This window comes from Mirounga angustirostris, unplaced genomic scaffold (assembly GCF_029215605.1).
Source record: "Mirounga angustirostris isolate CCGP_5_RB_7025 unplaced genomic scaffold, mMirAng1.0.hap1 SCAF_13, whole genome shotgun sequence".
NCBI classification, from domain to species: Eukaryota; Metazoa; Chordata; class Mammalia; order Carnivora; family Phocidae; genus Mirounga; species Mirounga angustirostris.
The window spans coordinates 21,842,706-21,859,499 of record NW_026991721.1 but is presented as its reverse complement, the minus strand read 5'-3'; the positions used below and the strand labels follow the sequence as shown (position 1 = coordinate 21,859,499).

Here is a 16,794-nt window from a genome sequence, read left to right as displayed (position 1 = left end):
GGGAGTGGGAGAAGGAGAAGCAGGCTCCCCGCTGAGCAGAAAGCCTGATGCGGGGCTCAATCCCAGGATCCTGAGATCATGACCTGAGCCGAAGGCAGACACTTAATGACTGAGCCACCCAGGTGCCCCTGTACTTATATTTCTTAATCTATTTAAAGACAATTCAAAGAAATTTAACACATATATACTACTTTTGTCTTTTAATTTTTATACTAGCTTTATAAGTGATTAATCCACTACCTTTATTATATATTTATCTTTCTAGTGAGATTTATTCTTTCATATGTCTTGTTACCAATAAGTACTCTTGTTTCAGCTTAAAGAAATCTCTTTAACATTTCTTTTTAGGCCTGTTTAGTGGTGATGAACTCCTTTAGCTTTTGCTTATCTGGAAAACTTTTTATTGTTCCTTCAATTCTGAATGATAATTTTGCTGGGTAGAATATTCTTGTTGGGATTTTTTTTTCTTTAAGCACTTCAATTATATTGTGCCATTCTCTCTGGCCTGCAAAGTTTCTCCTGAAAAATCTTCTAGTAGTCTTATGGGGTTTCCATTATATGTAACAAAAGCTTGTTTTTCTCTTGTTGCTTTTAATATTCTCTCTTTGTCATTAACTTTTGACATTTTCATTATAATGTATTTGGATGTGGGTCTTTTTGGGTTCATCTTATTTGGAATTCTCTGAACTTCCTGGGTCTGAAGATCCGTTTTCTGCCTCAGGGAAGTTTTCAGCCATTATTTCTTCAAACAAGATTTCTGCTCTTTTCTCTTTCTCTTCTCCTTCTGAGAGTCCTATGATGCAAATGTTAGTCTGTTTGATATTGTCCTTTACCTCCCTTAAGCTTCTTCACTTTTTTTCATTCTATTTTTTCGTTTTTTGTTTTTTGGGTTTTTTTTGGGGGGGAGGGGTGAATTCCACTGCTCTGGGTGAGTTCCAGTGCTGTGGCTTCAGGCTGACTGATCCTTTCTTCTGTAAGTCTGATGTTGACCCCCTCTAGTGTATTTTTCAGTTTAGTTATATTCTTCAGCTCTGACTTCTGTTTGGTACTTTCTTATATTTTCCATCTCTGTGTTGTTTTCACTGTGATCATCCATTCTTTTCCCCAGTTCAATGAGCATCTTTCTAACTTTGAACTCTTTAGCAGGTAAGTTGTTTATTTCTGTTTCATTAAGCTCTTTTTCTGAGGTTTTATCTTTTTTTTTTCTTCTTGGAATATATTCTTATTTCTTCATTCTGTTTAACTCTTTATGTTGGTCTCCATGCAATAGATGAAACAACCATCTCTCCCAGTTTGTGTAGGAGGTGAACCTTGTTATTCAACCCAGCACCAACTCTTTGTTGTCTCTCAAACCTTTGTGCTTATCCAAGCAGCCTCTTATATTTGTAATGACTCCTAATAATTGAGAGTGTGTCAAGACCTATCAATGTCCCTAAGGGGAGGATCTCAGCACCTAGATTCAAGCTTTTTGGAAGCCAGACCCTCAGGCAACAGCTTTTAAAAGTATGCAAATATATACTGTCCCATGAGACCACAAGCGTATGCTCTGCTGGCCAGGTGATCTGGTGGTATCCTCTGGGCAGCAGTTACAAAAATTGGGCCTCCTTCCCATGAAAACTGAGCTTCTGGATCTCTTGCCTCTTGCTATGTCCTGGAAGGTGGCAGCTGCTTATGAGCTCTTCCCCTGTTGGTCATGGTTCTGTGGGACACACGAACATAAGTCCCATTGGCTGCCAGAGCCAGATGATGTAGATGTGTTCCTTGGGTGGCAACCACAAAGATTGGGGCACCAGACACCTGTCAAAACTCCCTCCTGGGAGATACTGGTGCTCTGAAGCAAAGCAAAGGGAGAACACAACAAGTGTGAAAATGGCAAACATCAAAGAATTAATACCAGGGGCGCCTGGGTGGCTCAGTTGTTGAGCAACTGCCTTCGGCTCAGGTCATGGTCCCAGGGTCCTGGGATCGAGTCCTGCATCGGGCTCCCTGCTCTGTGGGAAGCCTGCTTCTCCCTCTCCCACTCCCCCTGCTTGTGTTCCCTCTCTCACTGTGTCTCTCTGTCAAATAAATAACTAAAATCTTAAAAAAAAAAAAAAAAAGAATTAATACCAATCCTTCTCAATTCTTCCAAAAAATAGAAGAGGAGGGAACTCTTCTAAACTCATTTTATGAGGCCAGTGTTACCCTGATACCAAAACAAGACAAGGGTACTACAAGAAAAAAAAACAAGAGGCCAAAATCCCTGATGAACATAAATGGAGAAATGCTCAACAAAATTTTAGTAAACTGAACTCAATAATACATTAAAAGTATCATACACCATGATCTAGTGGGATTTATTCCAAGGATGCAAGGGTGGTTCAACATCTATAAATCAGTGTGATATACCACATTAACAAAATGAAGAATAAAAATCATATGATCATCTCAGTAAATGCAGAAAAAAGCATTTGACAAAATTCAACATCCATTTATAATAAAAACTCTCAACAAAGTGGGTATAGAGGGAACTTACCTCAACATAATATATTAGAAGCCCACCACTAACATCATACTTAACAGTAAAAAGCTGAAAGCCTTTCATCTAAGATCAGGAACACAACAAGGATGCCCACTGTTAACTACTTTTATTCAACCTAGAATTGGAAGTCCTAACTGGAGCAATTAGGCAAGAAAAAGAAAAAAAAGGTCCAAATTCAAAAGGAAGAGGTAAAACTGTCACTATTTGTCAACGACATGATATTATATATAGAAAGTCCTAAAGGCATCATAAACCCCCCCCCAAAAAATGAAAACTATTGGAACTAATAAATTCAGTAAAATTGCAGGATACAAAAGCAATATGCAAAATCTGTTGCATTTCCATATAGCAATAACAAACTACCTGCAAGAGAAATAAAGAAAACAATTCCATGTATAATTACATCCAAAAGGATAAAATACCTAAGAATAAACTTAACCAAGATGGTGAAAGACCTGCATATTAAAAACTATAAGAGTTTAATGAAAGAGATTGAAAACACAAATAAATAGAAAGATATTCTGTGCTCATGAGTAGGAATGATCAATATTATTAAAATGCCCATACTGCCCAAGGCAATTTATAGATTCAGTGCAGTTCCTATCAGAATTCCAATGGCATTTTTGCAAAGCAATAGATACATCCTAAAATTTGTATGGCACCACACACACACAGATATACACACAGACACACACACACACAAACACACACACCTTAAATAGCCAAAGCAATCTTGAGAAAGAACAAAACTGGAGATACCATGCTCCCTGATTTCAAACTATATTGCAAAGCAACAGTAATTAAAACAGTATAGCATTAGTATGAAAAGAAAGACATAGGTCAATAGAACAGAATAGAGAGCCTAGAAATAAAGCCATGCATATATGGTTAACTAATTCATGACAAAGGAGCCAAGAATATACAATGGGGAAAGGACTGGCTCTTCAATAAAACTGGACCACTATCTTACACCATACACAAAAATTAACTCAAAATAAATTAAAGACTTGAATGTAAGATTTGAAAACATAAAACTACAAGAAAATATAGGCAGTAATCTCCTTGACACAGATTTTGGAGATGATTTTTTGAATCTGACACCACAAGCAAAAGCAACAAAAGCAAAAATAAGTGGGATTACATCATACGAAAATATTTCTGCACAGTGAAGGAAGCTATCAACAAAATGAAAAGACAACCTACTGAATGAGAAGAAATATTTGCAAATCACATATCTGAATAGGGGCTAATATCCAAAATATATGCAGAACTCATACAATTCAATAGCCAAAAAAAAAAAAAAAACAACCTGATTTAAAAATGGACAGAAAATCTGAATAGACTTTTATCCAAAGAAGATGTCCAGATAGCCAACAGGTACATGAAAAGATGTTCTACACCGTTACTCATCAGGGAAATGAAAGTCTAAACCACAGTGAGCTATTACCTCATACTAGTCAGAATGACTGTTATCAAAAAGACAAAAAATAGTGAAGATGTGGCGAAAAGGTAACCCTTGCGCACTGTAGGTGAGAATGAAAACTGGTGCAGCTACTATGGAAAAACTGCAGAGGTTCTTCAAAAAATTTAAAAAAATACAACTATCTTATGATCCAGCAATTCTCCTTCTGGGTACTTATCTAAAGAAAACAAAAACACTGATTTAAAAAGATATATGCACTACTATGTTTATTGCAGTGTTATTTACATAGCCAAGTTATGGAAACAACCTAAGTGTTCATCAGTAGATAAGTAGATAAAGATGTGTACACATGCACACATGTGCATGCGTGCACACACACACAGGAATTTTATTTATTTAAAAAAAAGAAATCTTGCCATTTGCAACAAAATGGATGGACCTTGAGAATATTATGCTAAGTGAAATCAGTCAGACATAAAGACAGATACCATATGATCTCTCTTCTATGTAGAATCCAAAACAAGCAGGTTCATAGATACAGAGAACAGATTGGAGGTTGCTAGAGGTGGGGGTGGAGGGTGGGACAAATGTTAAAGAGTTATTAAAAAGAAAAAATATGTACGTAAAATGGAAAAAAGATTGTGAATAATCTTATTAAGAAATGTAAATATCTTAAGAAAATTATGACTGATATTTTATTAAGAAATGAAAAAAATTTGAATAAATGATGACTGAACAATATTTATGGATGGAAAGTGTCAGCCATATAAAAAGGTAAACAATTCTAAAACCAGCTATGACTTACTTTTTAGAACTTGACAGCATATTTCTCAAGTTCATCTGAAAAAAATAAATGATATGAATACCCAAAGAAACTTACAGAAAAATAAGGAGTTTCTTCTTCAACAGGTAAGAAAACACACTAATGATTAAAAAAATTTAAATCTAAAAGATCTATAACCTTTTTATTTTCTAAATGTATCAGAAGCTAAAATATATTTCATAATTAAAAAAATAACAAGGAAATTAATTAGTAGTTTAGAGAAAAGATGGAATCTAGAAAATAGAAATAAAAGATCTTGGAATGAATAAATACTAATAGATATATTAATACTGACACTAGGGAATAGTAGCCAAAAACCCTTTATGAAGTGGGTTATCAAATATGTAATATTAATTTTTTGCATTGCTTTGCAAAAAAAATCATGAAAAGTCTTCTGTAAAATATGCCATATAGACCCATACAAATAAGCCACAAGGACAGAAGCCTGAGGACCTGAGGAATAGACGGTGTCTCAGCCATATTTCAGTGCAGGAAATTGAAACCAGTGTAGATATTTCTAGCAGAAAGAAATGTAAGAGAGGTGTTTTCAAAATTTTTGGAATAGCTAGGGAAGTGAGAATTAAGGAGCCACAATAATATTCTTGCCTAGAGAGTGGCCAGGATCCAAATTTTGCTCTGCTAGAAACTTTGCTGTTAATATCCCAAGTGCTACACATCCATGAAGCTGGTGAGTAAACAACAGAATGTGGAAAATGGGCCACTGCCAACATCCACACACACCGGAGGCCACTAGTCTTCTGGTACCCCAGCAGGAAGGTGGCATCAACCTCCATGTCCATCTTTTAGAACTCATGCTTTCTAACTAAATGATACAACCCAATTCACTTTAAGGGACTAGGGAAAAATGCAGATTTTTATCTTCCCAACCACTCTGAACAGGAGAGTAAAATAGAGACTGAAAAAGCCTTTGTAAGCATGTAAGACTAAGAAGTTGCTGAAGAAGAAATATGAATGGTATATTTCTATGAGAAAAAAATGTTTAATTTTATTTCTCATTAAAGAAATATAAATTAAAGCCAAAATAAAAATAATTTTCTTCTAATATTTAACACTGAATTCTGAGAAGAGTCCAGTGGGATGAAAATTCCCATGCACTACAAAAGAAGAGTAAATCTATAACAGTGTATTGGATGGAGATTTGGCAGGTATCTAGAGCCTTAAAAATGACTCCTTCCTTTAATACAGCAATCTACTTCTAGAAATCTAGCTCAGGAAATAATGTGGTCTCCACCTTATGATCAGGAATATTGGTAATAGGAGTTTTTTTTTTTTATAAGTGTGAAAAATAAGAAAATAGTGCCCAACAAAAGGGGAATAGTTAAATAAGTTATATTACTTCCATATAATCGCTTATAATAAAGCTTTGTAATGACATTGGAAAATGTTCATGCTAAGTGAAATCAAATGGGACACAAAAATATAAAATATGGAGCTGTTTATTGACAAAGAAAGAATAATATTATTGTCTGCTTCTGTTCTCTAACATTTTTTTTTTTACTTTTTATAAATGTCAGTGTCAAAAATAATTCATTTTTTTAACTCACCAATGTGCCTACCATTGTTCGTAGCATGGAGATTTATTTTATTTTATTTTATTTAAACATTGATAGGTTAATATATTGAGGAAAAGGAAAGTTTTGTGTACCAATAAAATCATTAATTGGATCTAAAGCAAAGCATTTATTTAATAGGGATATGAACAGAAACATGATAAAAAAGCTAGTTCATAATCAGCATAGACTTTGTTAATTCTCGTCTTTTTCTCAGGTATTGGTGTTTGCAAATTCTACAGGTTACTGTAATAGTAACCTGTAATAGTAAATTGTTACTTGCTTTTTCATTAAATCACTAGGTTCAATGACCATTTTAGAAAAAGCTGTATGACTTTAGTATTTTAATTTTATTTATGGACTTTTCCAGAAAGCTTAGAGAGACTTTCCTTTCTTTTTCCTTTCCCAGCTTTATTGAGGTATAATTGATAAATAAAATTATAAGATACGTTTAAAGTGTATAGTGTGACAATATGATTTGATACACAGGAAAAGGATTCCCATCCACCCCTCATTGAGTTAACGTGTCTTCACCTATTTACATTTATTTATTTATTTGTTTATTTATTGGTGAGAACATTTAAGTTCTATTTAGACTTTTCTAGCTACTTTTGTAAATCTGATTTTTTTTTCCCCCCAGATAGAATGCTAGTGATATTGGAGGTGGTAGTAGGAAGAAAAAGAAAAAATCACTGGGCTAAGTGTTTTTCCAAAGTTACAGTTATGGTAGGTGGTGTGACATTCACCTGTGTCATTCTTGGTACCTTAACTTTGATCTTTATCTAGAAGAAAGGAGAAATAATGAAACACAGATCCAAGAATGCGGGGGGAATTCAACTTCCCGAATGTCAGAGAGAATTGAGATTTAGTAACTCAGGTATCCCTGGATTCCATTTGACCAACAGGAGATTCTCATTTGTAGAAGGGCATGCGGCATCTATGTGAACCAGCATCAGAGAATTTCATTTTGTCTAATAGCCTGTTTTTATTTATTTTACGGACAAGAGCAGTCCTCTCGGAATATGTCTTGGTGGGGAATGTATTTTGTATCTTTGGATCCTGACTGGCTGAAATGAGCTGGTTACCCAAAGCTACCTCATCACACATCAGGGTGGGTAGTGCATCAAATCTATCTTTTGCCACAGATTCCTCTGGGGAGTAAGAGATGCTCAAAACTACCCATGAGAACAAAAGGACAAGCCAGTGTTTGCTTAGCAGTGAAATGCAGTGTCACAAGTGGGAATCAAGACTATAGATTCTTGGGGCGCCTGGGTGGCTCAGTCGTTAAGCGTCTGCCTTCAGCTCAGGTCATGATCCCAGCGTCCTGGGATCGAGCCCCGCATCGAGCCCCGCATCGAGCCCAGCATCGGGCTCCCTGCTCGGCAGGAAACCTGCTTCTCCCTCTCCCACCCCCTCTGCTTGTGTTCCCTTTCTCGCTGTGTCTCTCTCTGTCAAATAAATAAATAAAATCTTAAAAAAAAAAAAAAAAGACTATAGATTCTTAGTGGGGTTTTAAAGGACTTCCAATGCTGTCCTGTGAAGAATTCAATAGCTGACTCAGGAGGGGCCAGGATGGCAGTATCATATCAGTAATTGTAAAAATAATGTCTTGGAGACACTGTTTCCTTTGCAAAGAAGTTTAGAATAAAAAATAAAAAACAGATACTGAGTTTGGAAATGTGTTTTGTGGTGGGACACATACTTCCAATGGGTCTCTTATATTTCCGCACATGATTTTGCAAAGAGGCATTGATGTTTTTCTCCAAACTATCTTTCCAAGGATATTTTTATAGCAAACAGCTTTCAAAGATAAAGATAGTATCTCCCTCTGGGGCAGAGGGCAGATTTGTTCCCTGAAAGGTATGATAAGGATAATGTTTCCCTTTGGAGACAAATTTTGGGCAGGTTTGCTAGAAGCCTCCGAAAATCTCAGTTTTGTGAACTCTGGGTCCCTGGGCCGAAACCGCATTCTCTGCCTCACCCCCGTGGGACTCTGTGGGGCAAGAGGACTAATTTGATTATGAAGTTCATGCTGCCTGCTGTGTCATGAGTAATAAAGATCTTTGCCTCTGACCTACAATCATGTGTCTTCTGACAACATCTGTGAAGCTGTGGCAGGCTAATTGCTTAGTTTACAAGAGGAGCAAAATTTTAGTATCAACAATTTATAGTTATTAATTTTTAAAGATTCTTTTTTCTGATGATAAAAACTGTATTTTTTTTGTGCCAGGAATTTGAAAAGTAGAGGAGATAGTTAAGAAGGAAAAAAAAAATCCATGATCTCCATACCTAGAGAAGGGTGATATTTTGATCTTAGCATAAATCTTAGTATCGTTATATAGGTACATGCATCATATTATGTATATTTGCAAATGGCATAAATTGCATTCTGCCTGCCCCTTTTGTCCCCTAAAATTAGAATGAGTATTTCATTAATTTTTTAAGCATGATTTTGAATATCTGCCTAGTATTCTCTTTTATTATAACTAAACCATTATTTACATAATCATTCTCTTATTATTGAATATTTAGGTAATTTAGAGCTTTTAATTATTAAAAATAAATCTACACTGAGCATCTTTTCATACTCATAGTGTACTTCTCTTTTTTACATGTAAAAAAAATCTACAAGATAAAGTCGCTAGGTCTCAGCAATTTTTCATTTAATATTTTTTCATGTGTGTTTTGGTTCTCTCAGGGCTGAGCTGGGAGTTCCACATAATCAGAATCTGCACAGGAGGTGGTTTCTGTAATCCTTAATTTTGTGAGGCTCTTTACTGGGTAAAGGCTTTTGTGGTTTACTTCCTTCTGATGGTTTGTTCCAGAAGTGTTGATCTGGTTTCGTAGATTCCACTGAAGTCATACTTTTCACCCTTCGGTTAGTGAGTCACACATCAAGGCTCACCCAATTTTTCTCTGTTGCTCTGGCCTCTGTTGAAGATTTCACTTCATCCTTTCAAAATAAAGGCACATGGATATGGGGTAGTAGATTTACTACAGGATCCTGTCAAAATCTACTCTAGTTCTTAACATTTTAAATAGTTATCATTAAAAGGAGTTTGTCTCCTCGTGGCTTTAGAATGGATAAGTTGTTTCTTATTCTAGAATTAATGTCATAGTGAATATGCTTTACCAAATTATTCATTCTAGATAATACCATCTTTATTAAAAAACTACCAGAGAGTACTCTCATTTTGTATACCTCTCTGATGTCTGCCACATCCTCTAAAGTAACTTCTGTGACTTCTCTAAGAAAGTTGACTTATCATTTTGCTAATGGGTGGTACATCATGATAGCTTAGGTCATATATCCTAGAGGTCAAGTTTAGGCTCTAATAGGCAGGATCTAATTTTATAGTTGTATCAAATTCAAAATAACAGTGACTTTGCCTCTTCCCAAATCAGTATGAATGGCTATAAGGTCATGTGGCTGACATCATTTGGGGATAACATACTGCTGTTCCATCAGCAACTTACACATAAAGCTTAAATTAGATTTCCCTGTCCACAAAGTGATGAGCAGAAAGACAAACCACCTATTCAGCATTGTGTTTACATGCTCAAATCTGAAAGGAATATAAATGAAGCAAATAATTAAATGACTACAAAAAGAATTGGATAAAAGCTCCTCTCTTCTTCTGACATTAAAATCGTTGTAAAAAAAACCCAGCATTCTGAAATTTCTGTTTGCAGCTTTGTGAAGAGGGTTTGGGGCCTTTTCAGGCTTCCAGCTTAGAGAAGATAAACAAGCAAAAACAAACAAGCAAACAAGATAAATAAATCAAAATAAACAAATGAAAAACTCCTGAGTAAATCATGAGGCTCCAAGTTGGGTAAAGTCTTTTTTTCCCAAAGGAATCCTTACTTCCCATGTGTATTTTATAAATGAAATTTAAAGATTTCTGGCCATTGAAATATAAGGAGCAAGAGTATTTCATCTTTGAATCCCAGCACTTGAAAGACTCTTGCATGTACCAGACATCAAACACACATTCATGGGCTTAATGAATAAATTATTGTTCTGAATCAACGAATGATGAATGAATGATGACTGTGTTTTCTCGTGAAGATGCAAAATGTGGATGCATGTGTCAAAGCAAACACTACATTGGACAAAGTTAAATAGGCAAGGAAGGCTTTATTCAAGAATATTGCAATAACGGAAAGGGTCCAGAACTCAGTCTGGCTCAGTTCCATTGAAACAAAAGGTGAGAGACTTGTCTTCTCTCCCCCCTCTCTGTCTCTCTCTGTCTTCTCTCTCCCTCTGTCTCCTCCCCCTACCCCTTGGCACTAGGGTGAGCTAGTATAAAGAATAGGGGAGGTTAACTAGTGGAATGTGTCCACCACGTTGAATTTTTCCTGAGTTTGCAAATGATTTTCTCTATGAGTAGTCTTGCTCTCTGGTACCCACAGAAATTAGGCTCCTACTTTCTTAACAGAGATGTGTGATACAGGTTCTAATCTTCCTTGGTGATTACAGTTCAAAGGAATTTCTCCCAAATTCTTGATAAAGACAATCCTGGATCATAGTACTGGCAAGATAATTTTTAAAAATCTGCATATACCTCAAAGGGGAAGAGAAAGAATTTACCAGTTTTCTAAAGTAAATGCTCTCCAAAAAGGGAAGGTTTTTTTGGTTGGCAAGAAGACTGTCTAAAGTTTAGTCAAGCTGAGGAGAATGTTAAGGGTTTCTTTGTCACATGCATCTTCTTAACTTGATAGAAATTGATTACAAGGGAATCCCAGAATGGGAGACCTGTGAGCATGCCCTTCTGGTTTATACACTGGGTATGACACAACTAATTGTTAGTGTTAACTAGGTGGATTCCATGAACCACCCTACGGCCAGAAGAGATATGAGAAAATCATTAAGGAAGTCAGCACCTACATTAAGAAAATTGGCTACCATCCCAACATAGTAGCATTTGTGCCACATTCTGGTTGGAATGGTGACACATGCTAGAGCCAACATAACCTTGGTTCGAGGGATGGAAAGTCACCCATAAAGATGGCAAAGCAAGTGCAACCACGCTGCCTGAAGCTCTGGATTGCATTCTGTTGCCAACTGGTCCAACTGACAAGCACTTGCGTCTGCCCCTCTAAGACATCTACAGAATGGGTGGTATTGATACGGTCCCTGTGGGCCAAGTAGAGACTGGTATTCTTAAACCCAGCATGGTGGTCACGTTTTCTCCAGTTAGTGTTACAACCGAAGTAAAATCTATTGAAATACACCATGACACCTTGAGTGAAGCTCTTCCTGGGGACAATGTGGGCTTCAATGTCAAGAACGTATCTGTCAAAGATGTTCCTTGGGACAGTGTGGCTGGTGACAGCAAAAACAACCCACCAATGGAAGCAGGTGGCTTCATGGCTCAGGTGATTATCCTGAATCATCCAGCCAAATCAGTGCTGGATAGGCCCCTGTGCTAAATTGTCACCTAGCTCACATTGCTTGCAAGTGTGCTGAGCTCAAGGAAAGGATTGATCATTGCTCTGGAAACAAGCTGGAAGATGGCCCCAGGTCTTGAACTCTCATGATGCTGCCATCATTGATATGGGTCCGGGCAAGCCTATGCATGTTGAGAGCTTCTCTGACTATCCTCCTCTGGGCCGTTTTGCTGTTTCTGACATGAGCCAGATGGTTGCTGTGGGTGTCGTCAAAGCAGTGGACAAGAAGTCAGCTGGAGCTGGCAAGGTCACCAAGTCTGCCCAGAAAGCTCAGGGGGCTAAATGAATATTATGCCCAATGGCTGCCACCCCAGTCTTAATGAGCGGTGGAAGTACAGTCTCAGGACTGTGTCAATTAGCCATTTAAGTTTAATAGCACAAGACTGGTTAATGTTAACAGTGCATCATAAAACCTTCAGAAGGAAAGGAGAATGTTCTGTGGGCCATTTGGGGTTTTTTGTGTGTATGTGGCGGTTTTAAATTATTAGTTTTCAAAGTCAGTACTTTTTAATGGAAACAATTTGACCAAAACTCTGTCTCAGAATTTTGAGACCCATTAAAACAAAAGTTTAATGAGAAAAAAATATATAACTATTAAATAACAAATCACTTATGTGTTATTTAATAGAAAAAGAAGCTTCATGCATGAAGTATTTCTGTCTTTAATCAGCTTTAATCAGCTTAAATAAAAGATTAAACCCTTAATCTTTGATTTATTTATTTATTTTTAATCCCATCACTTCTGTTGGATGACAGCAATGCTGGACTGCAGCCCCTGCTGGTTAACCTAATTTCTGCAGCTTGTGATCAATCTGGTGGTTACACAGTGATTCTTAAAAAAAATTATTTAGCTTCTCATTAAAGACAGTACTGAGCAAAATTAATTGCTACTTTGAGGAATTACTGCAACCTGGAATAATATTCTTAATTTCAATAAGATACTCTGTTAGTTTGTTTAAAACGAAACATGGAGGTTTTAGCTTCTCTCTCTCTCTCTCTCTCTCTAAGAAATGAACAACCCACAGTAATTTCCAATAACTTGTAAAGTTTAGTTTTATTGAGCATTCTTCTGAATCTTAGAAGATTTGGCTTTTTGGTATTTGACTAAATGAATTCTTTCAAGTAGCAAGTAGTCTTCCCCTGACACTAGGCAGAAACATAGACATTTATGTCAGAATAGCCAGGAAAAAAGAGGTAAGGTTAAAAAAAAAAAAAAAAAAGGAGATGGTTATAGAGAATTATAGAGTAGAAGTTGTCTATGGCATTATTCCATTCTGTTAGAGGTTGCTTTAAGTTAATTACGCCACTGATTAGATAGCCAAGTGGCAGAACAACAACCATCACCTCACCCCATACCTACTCCATCTACTTTGTTGGGTTACATTATCCATACTCTGCACTACACACGCCTACTTATTCACTGAGTCCCTTCAAATGTTGCATTTTTTAGCACAAAGCACATATTACAAAATCAAGGGGTAGCATTAATATGATTAAAAATTTGGGGTGACAAGATTTTGAATTGACATTCTCCTCATCTCCAACCCCCCCAAAAGCTAACCAACTAGACATAAATTCTTAGGAATACAGGACACCATTATTTTTAAAACACCTAATACTTTGACGTTTCTAATTTTAAAGTTGAAAGATAATTTGCTCCTAAAATACTCATCAATATGTCTCTTTTTCTATGCATCTCTACTTGCAGCATTTGATGATATTATCCTGACTTGATTTTGAACGCCCAGTCTTCTTTCTTTTTATTTTCTGGTTGTATTGTCATTTTTATACTATGTGATTTATTTCCTCGGGTTGCATACACATTTTGACATAAAAAAGATCAGAAAAACAATAATCAATTCAAAAATCTTTTGAATCTTGGAACATGACTCAGCATATTTTCCAAAACCTTAAGGGTTTTATCATATTAAATTTTGGAAGTCAGTTTGTGAGATAGGAAAGTAATTATTGGTGTACCTGTGTATTTCTTCTTCCATTTATATAGGACCCTCGAGGCCATCCTGAAGGTGCTTAGTAGTTTGAAGTATGATGAAAGACATAGCGAACAGCATCTTTTTATGTGCAGGGATATCCTTGTCATAAAGTTGTACAGACTTTGGAAAGTCAAGGTTAAAGCTAATTTAGTGAACATTAGGGAGTGTAGCTTTCGTTAAGTCTTGAATTTCCATTCATATCATTTTACAAGCGGGACAGATAGCTCTGTGACAATTAGGCAAGCAAAATGTATATGTTTTTGAGTGAGCTACTTATCAGAAGACAGTAAACATTTGTTTTATGAAGGACACATTGCTGTCAAACTAACATTTAAAAAGAGTAAGTTTAAGAATGTCTCTTTTTTTCAACAAAGATGTGAACAGTGTCTAATTTCTTTCAACCCAAGGGTCTGATTTATCAGCATTGCCCTCATTAGTTGTTGCTGCTGTTGTTGTTTTTCTTTAACAGTTTTGTTTGGTACAGCTTTCCAACAGCATTTAGAGAACTCTAACAAAGACAGTATATCTAGAAGAGTCATTTGCGGACATGTCTTCTGTTGCAAAGTCAGGCAAAGCTTTCATATATTTGCTGCTAACAATTAGTACTTACCCTGGTAAGACCACAAAACCGATTTGCTAGCCTGATATTTATACAAAGTTTCGACTCCAGTAAGGAACACACCTTGTATTGTTTATATTCCTTGGTTCTATCCTCACGCTCCCCACAAAATGCTCCCAAATCAACTTCAGAATAATTCTGCAAGAAAAGAGTTATATGGGGATTCTATAAGCCCCATGATATCCATCCACTGAAAAAAACAAAAAACAACAACAAAAAAATGCATGCTATTTAAACTTCTTTCATGTTAAAGGAAATGGGCTGAAAATAAAAACATTGAGTATTTGTGAGATTTGCTTTCCTGAATTATGTAAACTGTCAGCTTCAATTTTTATTTGTTCTTAAGACACAATTTGGAAAGTATTCAAGGCCTATAATTTTCTTCTAGAACACCTTTCTTTAAACACATTGTATTTATTTCATTTTATATTTGCGGAGGTAAGATGCAAGATAAAATGAAGAATGGTAAAAAACAATTTTCAAGAAAAAAATACTTGAAAATAATTCTTGAATAAAAAGAATTACATGTAATCAAAATTTCATAATGATGATATAAATTGATTTTCATTTATAACATATCCAAAATAAAGAAATTTACTTTTAAAATGGTGCCTGGGTGGCTCAGTTAGCTAAGTATCAGACTCTTGATTTCACCTCAGGTCAGGATCTTAGGGTCCTGGGATCAAGCCCTGAGTTGGGCTCTGCGCTCAGCGGGGAGTCTGCTTGAGGATTCTCTTCTTCTGCACGTGCACTCTCGCTCTCTCTCTCTAGAATAAATAAATAAAATGTAAATTAAATCTGAATTAAATCTTTCAGAAGACAGAAATATTAAATTTGAGCAATAAAACTTTTGGACATTGCTGGCCACTGACACATTAAAAAAGCACAGTATAAAAATTTTAAGTGTTTTCAATAAGGAATTATAAGTATATATTTCTCTCTTTCCAAATAAATGTGACACTGAAAAGTTTCTCATATAGGATGTAAAATAGTCTACTTATTACAGATTTGGTTAGAGTTACAGTTTATATGATACATTTTTAAATATTTTGTTTCTGGTAAGCTTTATTTCTTTCCACACCCATATGCTGTAGGACATAGGCTAAGATATATGTCCTACTTGATTCTCATTTTCATATCCAAATTATTGCTACCACTATCTCCCCCTCATTCCTCAAATAAATGAATAATGATTTATTTGAATCCCATGACATAAAATTATCCAGTCAACTTACCCAGTCACTCTCTTTCAATCACTGAAAATTTTGTGAAATTTTGAAATCAGTGAAATCAACATTGTGAAATCAGTGAAAATACATGTTTCACTGTCTTTATCTCAATCCTACTTTTGTCCTTATTCTTGTGGAGCTCACTATCCATATAATCCACCCACTTTCTCTGAGTTTTTATTAATGTTTTTACCTCCAATCTGATTTTCATTTTTACCCTAGTGACTACTCCCACAGGAGTATTCTCCAAATATTGCCATTACCAACAACCATACCATTTCCACTCTCTGAATTTTTCATTATCTTATTCTTTGACTACGCCCTATCTTTGAGACTCACTTCCTCAAATGCATCAGTCTCATATTGTGACTCCACTACTCTCCTTTTGTGCCACTGTAATGTCTCCTCCCTCTTTTTTTTTTTTTTTTTTTTTTAGATTTTATTTATTTGACAGAGAGAGACACAGCGAGAGAGGGGAACACAAGCAGGGGGAGTGGGAGAGGGAGAAGCAGGCTTTCTGCTGAGCAGGGAGCCCGATGAGGGGCTCGATCCCAGGACTCTGGGATCATGACCTGAGCCGAAGGCAGACGCTTAACGACTGAGCCACCCAGGCGCCCCATGTGTCCTCCCTCTTATCCCCACTTCTCTTCTTACCTAATTTAGAATCCAGTGTTTATCACTTTACCTCCGTCTTCACCAACCTTGCTCTACCCTGTTGTTGCACTGCCTAACCAAATACCTGTGAAATTCATATATGTCTCCACATGTGCATCCAAACAGTTGAGTATAGCTGGAGGGAAAAAAATTATGGGAAACCTACTGATTGACATCTTTTTATTTAAGACCGCAGTACATCTGAGACCCGACTACATTTTCCTGGTTTACTTACTTTTTCTATTATTCCCAAGAACTTTCCCAAACCTTCTATCTCCCCCTTAATCCATTCTAAATCTGTTTTTCTATGTGTTTATTCCCTTGATAAACTGTTCTATCTTCCCATCTTCCCATTACCTAAATCTAACAACTCACCAGAATTCATACCCATATAATTTTTCTACATTACTTTTTTTTCTTGTTGTAGTGCACTGAAAAGCTATTCAACACAGTGGCAAGAAGTGATGACAGCAGTTATTCTTGTCTTGCTCCTAATTTTAAAAAAGGCA

The 16,794-nt window shown here is 36.1% G+C and overlaps 1 pseudogene; it reads left to right on the top strand.

The window, feature by feature from the left end:
* Positions 1-12,075, top strand: part of LOC123857994 (elongation factor 1-alpha 1-like) — a 29,587-nt pseudogene extending 17,512 nt beyond the window's left edge.
* Positions 12,076-16,794: the final 4,719 nt, after the last annotated feature.